The following is a 19,519-nucleotide window of genomic DNA, read 5'->3' on the forward strand; positions in this document are numbered from 1 at the left end:
AATATTGCCAGAACTTGATGAGGAAGGAAAAATTATATTGGAACCGGAAGCAGTCACAGAAACAAGAACTCGACAGCTACGAAATCGATCAATTTCAGAGTATCTTATCAAGTGGAAGAACTTATCCGCTGAAGATTCCACATGGGAGGATGAGAATTTTATGCAAAAGTATCCAGAACTACTCAAGCGTTGAGGACAACACTTTTTTGAAGGAGAGGGGCATGTTGGGTCCCTATAATACTAGTGATTAACCCATTACTATTGTAGTTATACCCCTTATTTATATTGTTGTGCCCCTGTTACCCCCATATTGTTATTTCTGTGCCCCATAGAATCCCTCTATTGTTAATTTTGTGGCCTTATATTATTATTGTTAGGTCGGCTGGATTATATTCTGACTCCTTAGACTCCTATATATAGAAAGGAGGTTTTGTCATTTGTATCATCGAAGAATTGTTCATTTATGTAATGTAAAGGAGGTTGCCCCCTCGAAGAGGCTGAATTCTAAGGCGTTGATCTATCTTTTCTATCTTTTCTTGAGCTGGTTTCATAACAGCCTGACTGTAGGAGGGAGTGGAACTCCCCCCCTCTCGCCTCTCCATGGTACCCAACATTGCTCTTCTGCTGCAAACCCTAGCTCTCTACTCCCCCCCGTTCTCAAAATCCCCCATGAATCTGAGCATAATGAGGTGTTCATAGATTGTATCTTCTTCATAAATTTATGTTAAAATTCAAATATGAATGCTATTCATATTTATGTTGTTGTATTTTTATTAACTTCCAATCTTATCAATTGAATTATATTTTTTCTTCCATGTTACAACCTTATGTTTCAATTACATTAAATTTATGTTTTAATTTGATTTATGGTGATTATATATTTGTATCATGAATGCAAACCTACAAAGAGACCATATTTAAATATGTGGATAGACATAGAGGATGCATTATATTATTTAATAATTACACTAACTCTATGATTGCACAATTTTACATTGAAGTTATCACAACAATCACACATATCCATTTGATTAAAAAATTCATATATGCACATTTATGTATCTCTATTGCATATAAATATTATTACCTTTCTAATTAAATAGTTGTTTAAGTTGAATAAATTTATAAAGTTCATTACTTAATTTTCTAATAGATTTATAAATTTCATTAATATTTTTTCAATATGTGTATTTGATATTAGAAAATTCATTTCATATAATATTATTTTTTGTTTTTGTTTTTAGATATAAACATCACAATTTTTTTACTAATGGTTAACCAAAGCCATACATTATTAACCTTAGTTAAATAAGGTCGTCTTCACATGGTGAAATTGGAAATTTAAATTTTTTTATTAATAACAATATAATAGTGATAAAGTTTAATAATAATAATATTGTGACATCCAAATGGTGCATGAATCTATGTAACGTCCAGTATGTCAATCATTGTCGAAATGTTATATTAGATTGCAGTTCAATGCCATGTTTCGACATTGGTTTAATATAATATTGTGGTTTATAATATTGGGTTTAATATTATGGTTTATAATATTATGTTTAATACTAAGGTTTTTAGTATTTGGTTTATATTATTAGGGTTCATAATATTAGGGTTTGCATTATTGGATTTTATATTAGGGTTTAATATTGACTTTGAAATTAGGGTTTATGATATTAGGTTTTAAAGTTGAATAATAATAATAATAATAATAATAACGTGACATCCAAATGGTACATGAATCCATGCATGATTCAGGTGCTTCCAAACACGCTCAGACTTCAATAATGGTTATGGAAAAGCTCAAAAATCAAAGTCCTCATATTGAAGTGCAACTAGGACCCGATCGTAATGCTCGTCGTCCTGATTCTAGTGGTATGAATGACACTCAAATCTGATTTTATATGCTCAAGTTATAGCTGGTCAAACTTGGCCAAGTGGCGATCTTAACGAGGCAATAAATTGGCAGAATCTCGGGGCACGAAATCCGACCACCAGAAAGGGAGAATTTGTCAAATCTTTAATTTATCCAGTGACCCTTATTTTCTAGTGGGATAATTCGAACCAATTGGTGATAAAAGACACAAAAAAATAATATTTGGGTGGCGGGTTACCAACCCCACCACCCTCAAAATTTCAATGGTATTGCATTATATATTAAAAAATCTTAATAACATGGTGGGCGGGCCACCCCTGACGGACCACTCGACCACTGGTCAACAGAAATTGTATATATTAATATGGGGTTGGCGGGGTTTGAACCTGCCTTGCCCCAAACGGGAGACCCCGCAATAAGTGTCAACACTCCATAACCACATAACATTAAAACAACAAACATTTATGATGTTGCAAACCACAACACATAACTATTGGAACTACGAAACTATAAAACATAAACCATAGCCAATACGTAACCATACATGCCTCCAAATGGTATGTAACTGCCGATATGTGTAACCACCACCGCATATAAAACAATGTGCCAAAACTTTGAAACCATTGATGGTTAACAAAACCATTACATATTAATATCATAGCCACCGCTCCAACATTACAATATGCCTAAGTCGAGTTTGAACCTGGGCCTCACATGCCCTACTTGGGCACACTACCAATGGGTTGTTGGCCCTACGTGGGTAATTCCGCCCAATCACTCATATTGAAACCCGAATTGCTCATTTGACAACCAACGAAGGGTGTACCTGTGGATTCACAAGCGGATCAGAAGAGCGGAACCATGAGCCAGGGAATATGCAAGATGCCAAAAAGATTCCCTTAAAGGGCCAGAGATGCCACTGTCAGATTTTGACAATCTTATAATCATTTTTGCATGTTTTCTCGTTAAGATTCCAACCATGCAATCAAAATCTCCATATGAGCAACATAAATTTAGGCATTCAATAACACATAATCTTTGCAAAATCTTGTAGAATCTAAAAAAATCCCTTAGAGACTGATTTTTTCCAATGTCGGAATGATGCCAACTTTATAGTCATTTTTCACATAATTTTGCAGGGAGTGCAGTGATGTGCTCAGAATATTCATCCGAGTAGTGGATTTTTTGGCCATCTTCAAGAAGGAATCTTTGGGGGAATCTTCAAGACGCCTAAGGGTCCAAAATTTGACAGTGTCAGAAAGGGGCAAATTTTATAGTCATTTGACACGATTCTGCGCCATGAATTCAACGGTGATGTTTGTTTCAGTAGCTGAGCTTTGCATTTTTCGACCATCCCTGAAAGTGGAGGTATATGATGCAGTTATGCCATGTCTTTTTTTTTATTTGCTGAGCTGATGTTTTTGTTGTTAAGATCCTTGATTACCATTATGTTGAGGTATACTTATATGATACATCTTATGAGATTTTATTAGTTTTTCATGCTGAAGGAATGCCCATTTGAGTGAGAGTTCCTATAGGAAGATGTCTCGTGGAGAGACATGCCACTCTTGTTGAGGGAATTTTGTCATATGAGTGAGAGTTTCTATAGGAGGATGTCTCATGGAGAAAAATGCCACTCTTGTTGAGGGAATTTTCCCATATGAGTGAGTTCCTAAGAATGTCTCGTGGAGAGACATATCACTCTAGATGAGGGTAGTCATCCTTATAATGAAAAATAATATACATGTACATCCTCATTACTTTAGCATTTAATGAAGCGACCTCCCCACTCTTAACATCAGGCCCCAAAGACAGAACCCACACTGGGTGAACTCCGTTATCAATGTGTTGTGTGTTCTTGATTTGATGGTTGTTGTTATGTTTTGTCTTCCTTAAAGTGTGCACATGTGGTTGTTTTACACTCTTTCATATGAAATTTTTTTAACGTCAGAGAAGTAAAATGTCTTGGCTAATTCTGATAGCTGAAGAGATCTAAATCAAGTTTGGTATTAGAGCGGTCTTCTCGTTGATGTGAAATGCGAGTGTGAACGATTGAACGTGCAACAAGAAATAAAATGGAGGATGACAAAGATTTGTACAAGGCCTTCTATAGGATGTAAAAAATGGCATACATAATGTATGAATATTATGAGAAGAAAATGGCAAGAGAGGAACGAGAGAAAGAAAGAGAAGAGGATGATGCTCTATCTACCCCCTCGAGTGTATATTCATCTTCTCATAATTCAAATGAGGAGATCAGTTAGAGCCTTCAAGCAGAGAATGTTGAATTGAGGAGACTTCTACGAGAAGAAAAAGAGGAGAAGTAGAGATTGAAACTTCAGATATGAGTCGTGGAAGAGGACTTGAAAAAATTGAAGTACAACGAAGGCTTAGAGAAGCCATCGTTGCCTAATTTAGAATCGACAGCTAAGGTAAACAATGTTGATAATTCTTCAGTTTCATTTTCACATGACACTATTTCTATTGGAAACATGGAGTTACCCATTTCAGGAACTGGCATGAGACTCCTTACCAAGATGGGGTATAAAGGAGGACTTGGTATTAATGGCCAAGGGATGACTCAGCCATTAGAGGTTGTACAAAGACCTTGTTTCGCAGGTTTGGGGTACACTGAAGGAGGGTGCTTAAAGGTATCATAAGCTTCCAATACATTGTCAAAGCCATCAGAGAAAGAGGATGATTAGAACTCATCACAATCCTCCCATGATAGTACACATTGCAAAGGAAGAGATAAGGAAAAATCTCATCGCCAGAATCACACCATAGACAACCAAGAGAGGTATAAACAATTTTAGTATTCTAAAGTTCATTTTGATTACAAGAATGTTAATGATTAATAGAAATCATGGCGTAGAAAACCATGTAGCTTTTATGGTTTTCATAACTATGTGATTGCTAAGTGTCGGCAGAGAATGGCAGCAAGAAATAGGATGAGGCATGAAAGGCCTTCTCCACATCAGGGAAGGAAGCAGGTTAAGTAGGTCTGGAGGAAGAAGACTTTTTGCAGTCATTACAACAGAGGTGGACATCAAAGAGCCACATGTTGGAGGCTCCATCTAGAGCAGCATCTTAAGGACAAAACACCCATGCGGAAACCCATTAGTGAAGGTGTTTAACAAAAAAATCCACCACACTCCTCGTGGCACTCTTTGTTGAGTAAGAGATGGTTTTACTAGATATAGTAGCTTTTCATGGCCATATTTTGTAAATCATGTGTTGCAATTTAAATTGTAAAAGTGATGATGTTTTTTCCATCGCTTATTAAATCAACAATGATGTTTTGGCCTTTTATTGATAGCTGGTGGCAAGTATGATGCTTGAGTCATTATTGGTAATGTAATTGAGCATGTAATTTGCAAAGATGTACTATATTTTTGTAGAGGATGTAAGTGTTGGTTCATCACTTATGACTCTGAAGGACAAGGGTGAAGGAGAAGGAAGGGTGACCTGTCAGGACACTTGTGGCGTAGACAGTGTAACACAACAGTTGTAGATTATGTTCATGCTTTTGGAGGACCAAAAGCTCCTCAGTGGGGAGGAATGATCTAGGTGGGTCCAGACACGCTTAGAATTCAACAGTGGCTATGGAAAAGCTCAAAAATCAAATTCCTCAAATGTTGGCATTATGACTCATATTGGCGCTATGGCACAGGTGTTGTCCTTGATGGCAACTCACTCTAGTGATAGATCTCAGTTCAGGCTCTCAGAATGAAGGAAAAGATATATACACAGGTTCACCTAGACGAAGACGCGTATGCATATACACGCACTTTCATGCAAGGAAAAGTGCGTACATGTGGGAGAACTTATTTTTGGTCCGTGGTATTTAGTCCTTGGTAATTGAACCTATGGTTTTGGGCCATGGTATCTCGTCAGAAGTGTTGATCGCAAGTATTGGGTCCATGGTATTGTTTTGTTATGGTTTTGGACCATGGTATTGTGAAAGGCCTAAGACCATAAAAGAGGAAGGAGATCATTTTGCAAGGGATCATCTGAATTATATTGAATATCTGATAAAGTGCTAGATCTGGAATACTGGAGATTGGGTTATGGTGTAGATCTGGATCTGAATGAAGGAAGAACCTGAGCTCAAGGAGAAGGATAAGTTATATTGATGGGTCAAAATCTTAAGGCTTGAATAATAGTATCTTTGTATGATTTTGATCTGTTATATGTGGCGCATGCTTGATCTATAAATCTGGTAATCTGGGTTAACTAATGTCTGAATGTTTGAAAGAGTGAATTATCCTTTATAGATCTGTACGCAGGTTCAGTAAAGATAAGGCGCGTATACACGCTGGTTCTGTGAGTAAAAACAGCGTATACGCAGGTTGGTCCAGACACAGAAGTGTATGCACACAGGTTTCTGGTTATTGAAGTAGCGTACGTCTCTTGAGTTGTGTTCTAGCTGCTTCTATTTATTGCTGCAGTGTTCTGGGTTCAGAATTTGGTGTGTGGTTATTGTTACTGTGTTCTGGGTACAGTTGTCAGAGAAGTGTCTACTTGATTCAGTTCTAATTGGTGAAAAGGAGATTGTTTGATGCGGAAATTCTTGATGATTGAATGATGTTCATGGATCCAGTCTGAAAATTTATGAAACGTGGTCCCTGGAAGCAAAGAGAAGGTTGTAGCCTTCTGCAGGTAGTAGCCTGCGTACTAGTATCTCAGCTAGTATAAGAGCTTAGGGGGTTGTAGCTCCCTTCCAGGAGTGTCTGGAGAACGAGAGAGGGTTGTAGCTCTCTGCAGGTTGCAGCCTGCGTACTGGTAAAGGACTACACCGGTACAGAATCATTGTAAAAAGAAGTTTCTAATTAAAAGAAGATAGAGACAAATTGCAGCATGTGGTTTTCACCCACATTGGGTTTCCACCTTATATCTTGTGTTCTTGTGTGTGATTGTCTTCTGCTCTGTTTCACTGTTTTGGTTACTGTTTATTTGATTCTGATACACAGATTAATGATCAACAACTGTAAGATACATTAAATTATAAGTCTGCATGGTATACACTGGTTTCCCTATCTGTAGTTGCGTATATATGCGGTTTTCACTAGTTGAAGTAGCACATATGATCTGGGTGTGAAAAAGAAAATAATTGACTTGATAATACTAATTCACCCCCCTCTCAGTATTATTTCCAACAATTGGAATTAGAGCAGGTCCTTCAGAAGAAGCTTGATCGCTTGAAGGAAGATCTATCATCATGAGCAACTACGAGAGAGAAGCATCAATCAGGCCACCGATTTTTGATGGGACCAACTTCATCTATTGGAAGGTAAGAGTCACAACCTATCTTCAATCTCTTGGTACAAAAGTCTGGGATATCATAGATACAGGGTACACTTTTCCATCAGCAGCTCCTACAGATCCGGCTGGTAAGAAGCAATATGAAACAAATGCAAAGGCTGTCAATACTCTATTAGGATGTCTATCTCAATCAGAATTTGTCAAGGTTATGCAGTATAAAACCGCAAAAGAAATATGGGACAAGATCGTTCTGAGCTATGAAGGAGATGAACAGGTAAAACGAGCAAAACTTCAAACCCTCAGAATTCAGTATGAAAATCTCAGAATGCACAATGATGAAAGTGTGGCTAACTATTTCCTACGAATATATGAGATTGTTAATTGTATGAAAAACTTGGGTGAAGAAATAAAAGAGGTTGTTGTGGTTGAAAAGGTTCTAAGATCTTGGTCCTCTAAGTTTGAATCAAAAGTTTCTGCAATAGAAGAAAAATAGAATCTACAAAACCTTACCATGTCACAGCTGCACAGAATTCTAACTGCTTACGAAATGAGGAAAGGAGGACCATCAGACAAGAGAGAAGCTGCATTCAAGGCTTCAGGCAAAGGAGATTACTATGAGTCAGGACATATGTCAGAAGAAGAGGAAGAATCAAATTTTGTCAAGAACCTTCAACGAGGTGCTGGAAAATTCAGAGATAAGTTACCTTTCAAATGCTTTGCTTGTGGAAGAGTCGGTCACTATGCTTCCAAGTGTCCTCATAAAGATAAGCTTGACAAAGGTAAGGAGCCTGTTAGATGGAACAAGAAACAGAATGTAAATAAGAAAAGCTATTACACTCATGAAGACAGTGATGGACTTTCAAATAGCGATGAAGATGAACAAGGTAACAATTATAGACTTTTAATGGCTTTTGAAGATGATGATTTCTTGGATGCTATAGATGAAGAAGGTCTTTATGAAGAGATTTCTAAACTCAAAATTTGCTTAGAAGAAAAGAATGTGATCATAGATACTCTGCAATTTCAACTTGCTGAAAAGGAAAAACATCATGAAAAGTTAGAATGTGAAATTGTGGGACTCAGAAAAGAGATTGAGAAAACAAAAGCTCTTAATCTTAGATTTACTAAAGGATCTGAAACTCTAGATGAGATTATCAAAGTGCAGCATTCTCCACTAATCAAGACAGGTCTGGGATATAATGAAGAATCATCTCAAGCGCAGAAGCCATCCACTTCCAAAAGTTATCTTGATGCAGCGAGGAGAAGTGAACAAAGGCCCAATGGAAATCACCAGGTAAATCGGGGACAATTTACCTCAAGAATTAACAAAGACTACCAGGTAAATTGGGGGCAATCTACTTTAAGGACAAACAGAAGCTACAACCAGCCACAGGTAAAATCTTCTCAATTTGCCTCAAGAATGGATGTCAATCATTTTACTGGTAGATTTGATAATCACAGGAGTTTCTTCAATGGCCAATGTTTCTCTTGTCATAACTTTGGTCACAAAGCAGCTCAATGTGTTGCCTATAAGACAATCATGACTAGAGAAGCTCAAAAACATAGGAGTATGACTGGGATCATGAAAAGAACCTACAATAACTTTTCTGCTCTTGAAAATGAAATAGAATGTTCTATTTGCAACAATTTCGGTCATGAAGATTCTGAATGCAGGAGTAGGTTTTGGCAGACAAATTAGAAGGAGCAAGCCTCAAGTGGAAAAACATGGAGAATGAAGGAACCACAACCAGATAGATGTGGTATAGCTTTATATGCGGAAGGGCAAGAAAATCAATGGTACATCGACAGTGGATGTTCGAAACATATGACGGGTGATAAAGAAAAACTTCAGTCATATAGTGCCTTAGAGAAGGAGAAGAAGGTCTCTTTTGGAAATGACATCCTTGCACTCATAAAAGGTAAAGGTTTTGTTCAGTTGAAAGAAAGGGTCAAAGCAGGAAATTTCATGTATGTTGATGGCTTAAAGCATAATCTATTGAGTGTCAATCAGATGTGCGATCAAGGAACTGAGGTAATATTTCGATCAAATGGATGTAGTGTTCGTGATCTTGATACAGGAAAAACAGTGATCAAAGGCATAAGAACTCCAAATAATTTATACATATTCAAAGAAGGACAACATCAATGATATCTAAGCAAGAATGATGAACATTAGCTATGGCATAGAAGATTGGGGCATCTAAGCTTCTCACAGATAAGGAAAGCATGCAAATACCAGGCAGTTCGTGGTCTTCCAGACATCAGAATTCCAGACAATACAATATGAAAATCATGTTAGTTTGGTAAGCAAACCAGAACTAACTTCCCTGAGAAGGAAGGATCAGCTAGCAGGCCGCTTGAACTTGTCCATACTGATGTATGTGGTCCATCTAGGAAAAGGTCACCTCGGGGAGAAGAATACTTTATATTATTCATTGACGACTTTTCCTGGATGTGTTAGATAGGACTTATGAAGCACAAAGACGAGGCCTTCAAAAAATTCAAATATTTCAAAGCCTTGGTTGAAAATGAATCAGATCACAAAATCAAGTGCCTCCGGTCTTATAGAGGTGGGGAGTTTACCTCAAATGAATTTTTTGATTTTTGTGAAGAACATGGAATAAGAAGGGAATTCTCTACTGCAAGGACTCCTCAGCAAAATGTAGTGGAAAGGATGAACAAAATGGTTTAACAAAGGGCTTGTGCTATGATGGATGAGTCTAGAACTCCCGCAACTTTTTGGGGTGAAGCTGCATTTTCTGCAGTTGTTATTCTCAACAAGACAAACGTCTGGGTGAACAACACTCAAAATCCTCATGAGCTCTGGTATGGTGAGACTCCTTCGGTAAAATATTTCAAAATCTTTGGAAGCAAATGCTATATCAAAAATACTGATGAAAACCTTGGCAACTTTGAACCTAGAGCAGATGAAGACATTCTCCTTGGTTACTCTCCCCACAGCAAAGCTTACAAGTGTTACAATAAAAGGCTTGGAAAAATTGTTGAAAGTATTGATGTAGTGGTTGATGAAGAAGAAAACACTCCTAGGCAGGTAAGATCTTAAGATTTCGAAGATGATGAGGACTACCCATCAACATCAAATCAGATTCATGATGAAGAAGAAACTCATGAGGCACCAGAAGAACAGATAAGGATAGAAGATAAGACTCCATCCAGGTACGTTCAGAAGAATCATCCAAAATCTCAAATTTTGGGGCAGAAAGAGGCAGGTATACAAACAAGAAGAACAATTTCAGAAGCTTCAAGCTATTTGGCATTGCTCTCCTCCACTGAACCACAAAATGTAAGAGAAGCATGCAAAGATGAATGCTGGGTCAAAGCAATGGATGAAGAACTTGAGCAGATTGAAAAGAATAACACTTGGGAGTTGGTTCCTAGACCAAAAGATAAGAATGTCATAGGGACAAAATGGATATTCAAAAACAAGTTGAATGAAAATGGGGAAGTTATTAGAAACAAGGCCAGACTTGTTTGTAAAGGGTATGCTCAACAAGAAGGAATAGACTTTGAAGAAAATTTTGCTCCCGTTGCTAGACTTGAGGCCATCCGAATGTTCCTTGCTCTCTCAAGCTTTCAGAAGTTCAAAGTATTTCAAATGGACGTGAAATCAGCTTTTCTGAATGGAGAGAAGAAGAAGTGTATATTGAGCAACCAGATGGATTCATTCTTGGAAATGATCCAAATCTTGTATGTAGACTCAAAAAGGCTCTCTATGGTCTCAAACAAGCTCCAAGGGTTTGGTATTTTCAGTTGGATGAGTACCTTCATCAACAAGGTTTTGCAAAAGGATCAACAGAAAGCAATCTATATGTAAAAATTGACAATGAAAAGTTGCTAATACTTGTTGTGTATGTTGATGATACCATTTTTGGCAGCAATGAAGAAGACATGAGTCAAAATTTTGCCTTGGTAATGCAAAAAGAGTTTGAAATGTCCATGCTTTGTGAGCTCACATATTTTCTTGGTTTACAAGTCCAACAAAACAAAGACGACATTTTTCTATCACAAACCAAGTATCTTAAGCAGATCTTGAAGAAATATGGGATGGAGGATTCGAAACCAGTATGTACTCCTATGGTTACAGGATGCAATATTAGCACAAATGATGAATCAGCTACTATACATCAACCTACCTATAGATCCATGGTTGGTAGTCTACTCTATCTAACAGGTACCCGACCAGACATTATGCATGCAGTAGGGATAGTTGGAAGGTTTCAGGCAAATCCAAAGGAAACTCATCTTTAGGCAGTCAAGAGGATTTTCAAATACCTTCAAGGGACTCAAAACTATGATTTATGGTATCCTAGAGATACAGATATCACACTTCATGCATATACAGATGCAGATTGGGCAGGTAGCGTGGATGACAGGAAAAGCACTAGTGGTGGTGCATTCTTCTTGGGTCCTAGATTAGTATCATGGTTTAGCAAGAAACAAAGTTCCATTGCCTTATCTACAGCTGAAGCAGAGTATGTAGCTGCTGCATCTTGCTGCACACAACTCCTTTGGATGATGCAAACATTGCAAGATCTTCAAATCACTTGTACTCCACCTATTTCCATTTTTTTGTGATAATACAAGTGCAATCAGCATTTCAAAGAATCCCATCATGCATTCAAAGACCAAGCACATACCTATCAAATACCATTTTCTTCGGGAACAAGTGCTTGAACAAAAGGTCAAGTTGGAGTATGTTCCATCTAAGGAACAAATTGCTGATATTCTCACCAAACCACTGCCCAGGGAGACATTTGAATACCTCAGACAAAAGTTGGGGGTAGTTGATGCATCATCTTGCTGCTGAAACCTGTCTGTTTCCGAGAAATGTGGTTGTACGCGAGTTGCATGAGGAGGACCCGCGTACATACGCTAGTTTATGCAGGTACAGTCGCGTATATGGTGGTTTGAAGGAAATCAGTGGGGATAGACTCTGGATTGAAGAGAGTCTGATATGGGTCTGTCAAGAGACCATCAGGCACATGTTCAAGGGGAGCAGATAATCTTCTAATACTGCATTGTTGGAATTACATTAGAAGCTCTTGGTTCGAATACACAAGCTGTTTTGGGTTCATGTGGATCAGTTGCAGAAGGGGTGCAGAAGGAGAACATGGTTGTTGAAATGAATAATGATGCTGCTGATATTAGTTATTGGTGACTTTCATATTCTTGCTCTAGATATTTCGTCTCTATATTTTAATATTATTATCAAGGTCATGTAACGGCCTATGTTGGTTTCCCCACTATGCCTGGGATGAATATTGTAATGTTCTTAGTTGTCATATGTAAACTTTTGATGTATCCCCACTTGTTTGGGTGGATGATCCCCACTTGGTTGGGTGATGGATGTTGTATAGAGTCTTTTGGTGATAGGAAGGTCTTTTATGATGTATAAATCATTGTTCTTTGTGAAGAACATCTTTTTGCAGATCTTGCCTACAGTCAGGGGGAGCATGGCTAGCACAGCAGAGTATAGATTTCTGCATGTACTTAGGGGGAGCATAACCCTTTGCCCTTGATGACAAAGGGGGAGAATAAATTTGAGGATCTTGGGGTTGCCATCAAGTCCAAAGGGGGAGATTGTTGGCATTATGACTCAGGTTGGCGCTATGGCACTGGTATGGCACAAGTGTTGTCCTTAATGGCAACTCACTTTGGTGACAGATCTCAGTTCAGGCTCTCAGAATGAAGGAAAAGATATATACGCAGGTTCACCTAGACGAAGACACGTATACACGCGGGTTAGACGTTCCAAAGGCGCATATGCGTATACACGCACTTTCACGCAAGGAAAAGCGCGTACATGTGGGAGAACTTATTTTTGGTCCATGGTATTTAGTCCTTGGTAATTGAACCTATGGTTTTGGGCCATGGTATCTCGTCATAAGTGTTGATCCCAAGTATTGGGTCCATGGTATTGTTTTGTTATGGTTTTGGACCGTGGTATTGTGAAAGGCCTAAGACTATAAAAGATGAAGGAGATCATTTGGCAAGGTATCATCTGAATTATATTGAATATCTGATAAAGTGTTAGATTTGGAATACTAGAGATTGGGTTATGGTGTAGATCTGGATCTGAATGAAAGAAGAACCTGAGCGCAAGGAGAAGGATAAGTTCTATTGATGGGTCAAAATCTTAAGGCTTGAATAATAGTATCTTTATATGATTTTGATCTATTATATGTGGCGCATGCTTGATCTATAAATCTAGTAATCTGGGTTAACTAATGTCTAAATGTTTGAAAGAGTGAATTATCCTTTATAGATTTGTACGCAGGTTCAGTAAAGAGAAGGCGCATATACACGCTGGTTTTGTGAGTAAAAACAACATATACACAGGTTGGTCTAGACACAGAAGCGTATGCACGTAGGTTTCTGGTTATTGAAGTAGCGTACGTCTGTTGAGTTATGTTCTAGCTGCTTCTGTTTATTGTTGCAGTATTCTGGGTTCAGAATTTAGTGTGGTCACTGTTACTGTGTTCTGGGTACAGCTGTCATAGAAGTGTCTACTTGATTCAGTTCTAATTGGTGAAAAGGAGATTGTTTGATGCAGAAATTCTTGATGATTGATTGATGTTCATGGATCCAGTCTAAAAATTTATGAAACGTGGTCCCTGGAAACAAAGAGAAGGTTGTACCTTCTGCAGGTAGTAGCCTGCGTACTAGTATCTCAGCTAGTACAAGAGCTTAGGGGGTTGTAGCTCCCTTCCAGGAGTGTCTGGAGAACGATAGAGGGTTGTAGCTCTCTGCAGGTTGCAGCCTACGTACTGGTAAAGGACTGCACCAGTACAAAATCATTTTAAAAAGAAGTTTCTAATTAAAAGAAGATAGAGACAAATTGCAGCGGGTGGTTTTCACCCACACTGGGTTTCCACCTTATATCTTGTGTTCTTGTGTGTGATTGTCTTCTGCTCTATTTCACTGTTTTGGTTACTATTTATTTGATTCTGATACACATATTAATGATTAACAACTTTAAGATACATTAAATTATAAGTTTGCATGGTATATGTTGGTTTCCCTATCTGTAGTTGCGTATATACACAGTTTTCACTAACTGAAGTAGCATATATGATCTGGGTGTGAAAAAGAAAATAATTGACTTGATAATACTGATTCACCCCCCCCCTCAGTATTATTTCCAACATCAAATTGAAGTGCAACTAGTACTAGATAGTAGTGCTCATCATCCTAATTCCAACAGTGTGAACAACACTAAAATCCAAGTTCGTATGATCAAGTCATAGTTGGTCAAAGTTATGGTCAAACTTGGCCAAGTGGAAGTCTTAGCGAGGCAACAAATTGGCAGAATCCCAACACACAGAATTTGGGCACCAGAAAGGGTGAATTTGTCGAATTGTTAATTTGTCCAGTGACCCTTATTTTTTCGCAGGAGTATTTGAACCAATTGGTTATAAAAAATAAAAAAAATACTATTTGGCCCTAAAATTTCAACGGAATTGTATTATATATTAAAAACAAATAATAACGTGGTGGGCGAGCCACCCCAGGTGGACTCGCCCGAACACTGACCAACAGAAATTGTATATATTAATATGGGGCCAATGGGGTTTGAACCCGCCTAGCCCACATGGGCCGACCCCCAATGTGCGGCCTCGCAATAAGTGTTAAAACTCCATAACCACATAACGTTAAAACAAAAAATGGTTATGACGTTTCAAATCGCAACACATAACTGTTGGAATGACGACACTATAAAACATGAATTGTGGCCATTACGTAACCATACGAGCTTCCAAATGGTATGTAACCATCGGTATGTGTAACTGCCACCGCATATAAAACAATCCGTTGAAAATTTGAAACCATCGACGGTTAACAAAACTGTTACATGTTAATATGGTACTTGCCGATCCAATGTTACAATACGCCAAACAAAAATATGCCTAAGTCAGGTGTGAAATAAGGCCTCACGCGCCCCACATGGGAATTCCACCAACAGGTCATTGGCCCTACGTTGGTAATTCCACCCCATCACTCATATTAAAACCCAAATTTGTCATTTGACCATCGGTAAAGGGTGGACCTGTGGAACCACAAGCAGATCAGAAGAGTAGAACCATGAGCCAGGGAATATACAAGATGCCAAAAAGATTCCCTTAGAGGGCCAAAGATGCCAATGTCAGATTTTGACAAGCTTATAGTCCTTTTTGCACGTTTTCTCACCAAGAGGCCAACCATGCAGTCATAATCTCCATCTGAGCAACAACATTTCAAGTGTCCAACATCATAGAATCTTTGTAAAATCTTGTGGAATCTAAAAGATTCCCTTGGAGGCTGATTTTTGCCAGTGTAGGAATGATGCCGACTTTATAGTCATTTTTCCCAGAATTTCACAGAGAGCATAGTGGTGTGCTCAGAATCTTCATTTGAGCATTGGATGTTTTAGCCATCTTCAGGAAGGAATATTTGGGGAATCTTCAAGAAGCTCAAGGGTCCAAAATTTAACAGTGTCAAAAAGAGGCAAAGTTTATAGTCGTTTGACATGATTTCATGCCATGAATTCAGTAGTGATGTCTGTTTCAGAAGTTCAGGTTTGCATTTTTTGGTCATCCCCGAAAGTGGAGGTATATGATGCAGTTATGCCATTTCTTTCTTTTTATTTGTTGAGATGATTTTTTTGGTTTAGATCCCTAATTACCATTATGTTAAGGGGTACTTTTATGTCACATCTTGTGAATTTTTTTTAGCTTATCATGTTGAAGAAATGCCCATTTGAGTGAGAGTTCCTATAGGAGGACGTATCATGGAGAGACATGCCACTTTTTGAGGGAATTTTCCCATATGAGTGAAAGTTCCTATAAGAGGACGTATCATGGAGAGACATGCCACTCTTGTTGAGGGAATTTTCTCAAATGAGTGAGAGTTCTTGGGAACGTCTCGTGGAGATACATGCCACTTTGGTTGATGGTATTCATCCTTGTAATGACAATGAATATAACATGTACATCATCATCATTTGCAACATTCAATGAAGTGGCTCCCCACTTTTGACACCAGGGCCTGGAGATGTAACCCACACTGGGTGAACTTTGTTATTAATGTGTTGTGTGTTCTTAATTTGATGGTTGTTTTTATGTTTCCTCTTCCTTAAATCATGCACATGTGGTTGTTTTACACTCTTTCATATGCAATTCTGCTAACATCATATAAGTAAAAGGTCTTGGTTAATTCCGGTAGTTGAAGAGATCCAGATCAATGCAACATCACAATATGCCAATCATTGTCACAATGTTATATTAGATTGCAATTTATCCAACTTCACATTTTGACATTGATTTAATATAATATTGTGATTTATAATATTAGGGCTTTATATTAGATTTATAATATTGGGTTTGCAATATTAGATTTAATATTGTGTTTATAATGATAGTTTAATATTGGGTTTAGTATTATGTTTTTTAATATTGGTTTTAATATTAGGGTTTAATATTGAGTTTTAATATTAGGGTTTTAATATTTGAGTTTATGGTATTGGGTTTATGATATTGATTTAATACTGAGGTTTATAATATTGGGGTTTGCATTATTGGATTTAATATTAGGGTGTGAAATACGGACCTATAATATTATGTTCAATAATGTTAACGTTTATAATGTTTGTTTCAATATTATGGTTTAATATTGTGTTTATGTTAAGGTTTGTAATATTTGGTTTAGTATTTAGGTTTATTCTATTTATGTTAAGGTTTCTAATATTTGGGTTATGTTAAGGTTCATTATATTTGGTTTAACATTGTGTTTATAATATTAGGGTTTAATATTAGAGTTTATAATTATTAGTTTAAAACTAGACTTATTGTTAGGTTTGATTCTTAACTGAAACTTACTTACTTAGTTGAACTCTTTATTTATCATTACTTATATTAAAACCCTAATACTAAAACACAATAATAAAACTTATTATTAATATTATAATTATATGTTAATTTATATTTGTATCATAATATTAATATTTTATAATAAAATTATATTAGTAATTATAAATTATATTTATAATATATTAATATATTATAATTATAGTATAATAATACTAAAATCTTTTTATTATAATTTTATATTAATGAATATTAATATTGATATTAAATCCTTATTATGCATCTTATAAATATTAATGTGGTTAATCGGGGAGGATGGAGTAGGAGGGGTTATATAAAACCTCAAAGAAAATGCAAGATTAAAGTTCGCTTAGGGACTAGGCAATGCCACAAACAATCAAGCAGAAGCTATTTCTCTTTGGCAGGGTCTGAATATCAACGTCTCTAAGGGTGTCAGGAACTTGATAATCATTGGTGATTCTATGATGGTAATCCAAAAATGCTTGATGCTCGTCGATAATGTGAACCTCCTTGAATCTGAAACCTCTCCAACCATTATAAGGATAAATTATCTTTTAAAAAAGTTTGAAAATGTTAAAATGTTCCATGTGTCGCAAGCCAACAACCATGTGGCATACGTGCAAGCCAACGTCGAGGTGGCATTAGGGCAAGACTGCTTATGAATTAACCACTCAATTGGAATATGTCATATCCCTTGATACGATACAAATCTATTAGATTGGTACAGTGCAGTTGGGGTATGGGTCTATAGTGCATCAATCCGGCAGTTATTAAGGTCATCATCCCGATGGCCTTTTGTAGTGCGTTGGGAGCGGGGGCGGTTGGTAGGAAGTTATAGAATAGGTGTGGTAATTGGATTTCGAAGGCCATGATTCCTGATAGGTGGGATTTTTGTCCTTGGTTATTTACCTGGAAATTTATTATAGTTCCATTCGTGGGTTGGTCAGATACCATCACAATTCGCTCCAGGGTTGTTTCAGTGGTGGAGGAGATGGAAGGTAGTTGTTATGCCATGATTCACAATCGATTCTCATTTATGAAAGAAAATATGGGAATGAACGACTGGATGAACCAATCTATTATTTATAGCAGCTGCTTGTAGATGGTTAATCATAGGATCTTGTCAATTCAGGGAAGAATTGCCAAGAAAATGGCATCTACTAGCAATGGAAGTAGTGGTGAAGCTGGGTTGGATCACAACGGGAACTTAGAGGACATGGTTGATAGCTCCTGCAAGTATGTGATAAAGGAAATAGTGAAAGAAATTAATGAGAATATGGCAGTTCTGAATGCCCAATTGTCGGGTCTTAGTAAAGACATGGAATTACTACAGAAAACCATGGAAATTTTACGTAAAAATGTGATGAGCCTAGGACACAAGGTGTAGAACATCTAAGTCAAAGTCGAGACAGCCACAATCGAGGTGTTGAAAGAAGTCTTTGGTTTTGGGGACAACTTTGTCACTCAAGCTGAAGGTGTCGCAGGTGCTAGAATTCAGGACATGGAACCTAGGGTTGGTGGCATAAAAGAAATGGTCATGACTGCGGATGAGGCCTTGGGAGAAATCAAACCTGGTAGCAGTTTCCTTTCTAAGTTATATATATGTTTTGTTGGTCAATAGAGTATGGTGGAGTCTTTTGGAAGTTCTATAGTATAAGCTATATTCAAAGCTCGTGTGTAAATAATGTTGGTAGCGATAGGGTCCTTTTTCAGGTTAAAATGATGAACGTATCAGAGAGCTTTCTCTCCAAGAATGTATGGGACTTGCCCTGTTTTTAATTTATCTAATGAAAAAGCTACCTGTTTTGTTTAAAAAAAAACAATGTGGTTGATAATAATCTATCTATCAACCACAATTACTAATATGGTTGACATAAGTCTATAGATGTATATAAACCATATGTATTAATGTGGTTGTGTATGTGATTGAAATATGCCTATCAGCGTATATCAACCACATTTATTAATATGATTGTGCTAGTGGTTGTATACGTGATTGATATATGCCTATTGACATATATCAACTATATTTATTAATATGTTTATGCTAATTGTGTGGTTGTGTATGTGATTAATATATATCTATTAACATATATCAACTGTATTTATAATGTTATTGTGCTAGTTGTAAAATAATGAATAAAAAAAAATCAACTAGTTATTTTTTCTATGATAAATTAAGTATAAGATGAAAAGATAAATGTCATTAAACATGTTATTATATAATTTTGATTCAATTTATGTATTAAATAAAGTCAAGGGTGTCATTGAAGCTCTTTCCTGGCATACACAACTAGTAACACATGGCTTTAGAGTTTCCTTTATAGGTAAGGTTTATGACAACATGTCTTTGTTACTTAAAAAAAAAAAAAAAATATGAAACAAATATCATATGGGTGATAATGATAAAAAAAAGTTATAACTATTATAATATATGACAACCTACCATTGTTACTAAAAACAAAAAAATGTGAAACAAATATGATATGGGTAA

The sequence above is a fragment of the Pinus tabuliformis genome, chromosome 2_2 (assembly GCF_031772625.1).
Source record: "Pinus tabuliformis cultivar Carrire ecotype Pingquan chromosome 2_2, CPIR1, whole genome shotgun sequence".
Classification (NCBI taxonomy): Eukaryota; Viridiplantae; Streptophyta; class Pinopsida; order Pinales; family Pinaceae; genus Pinus; species Pinus tabuliformis.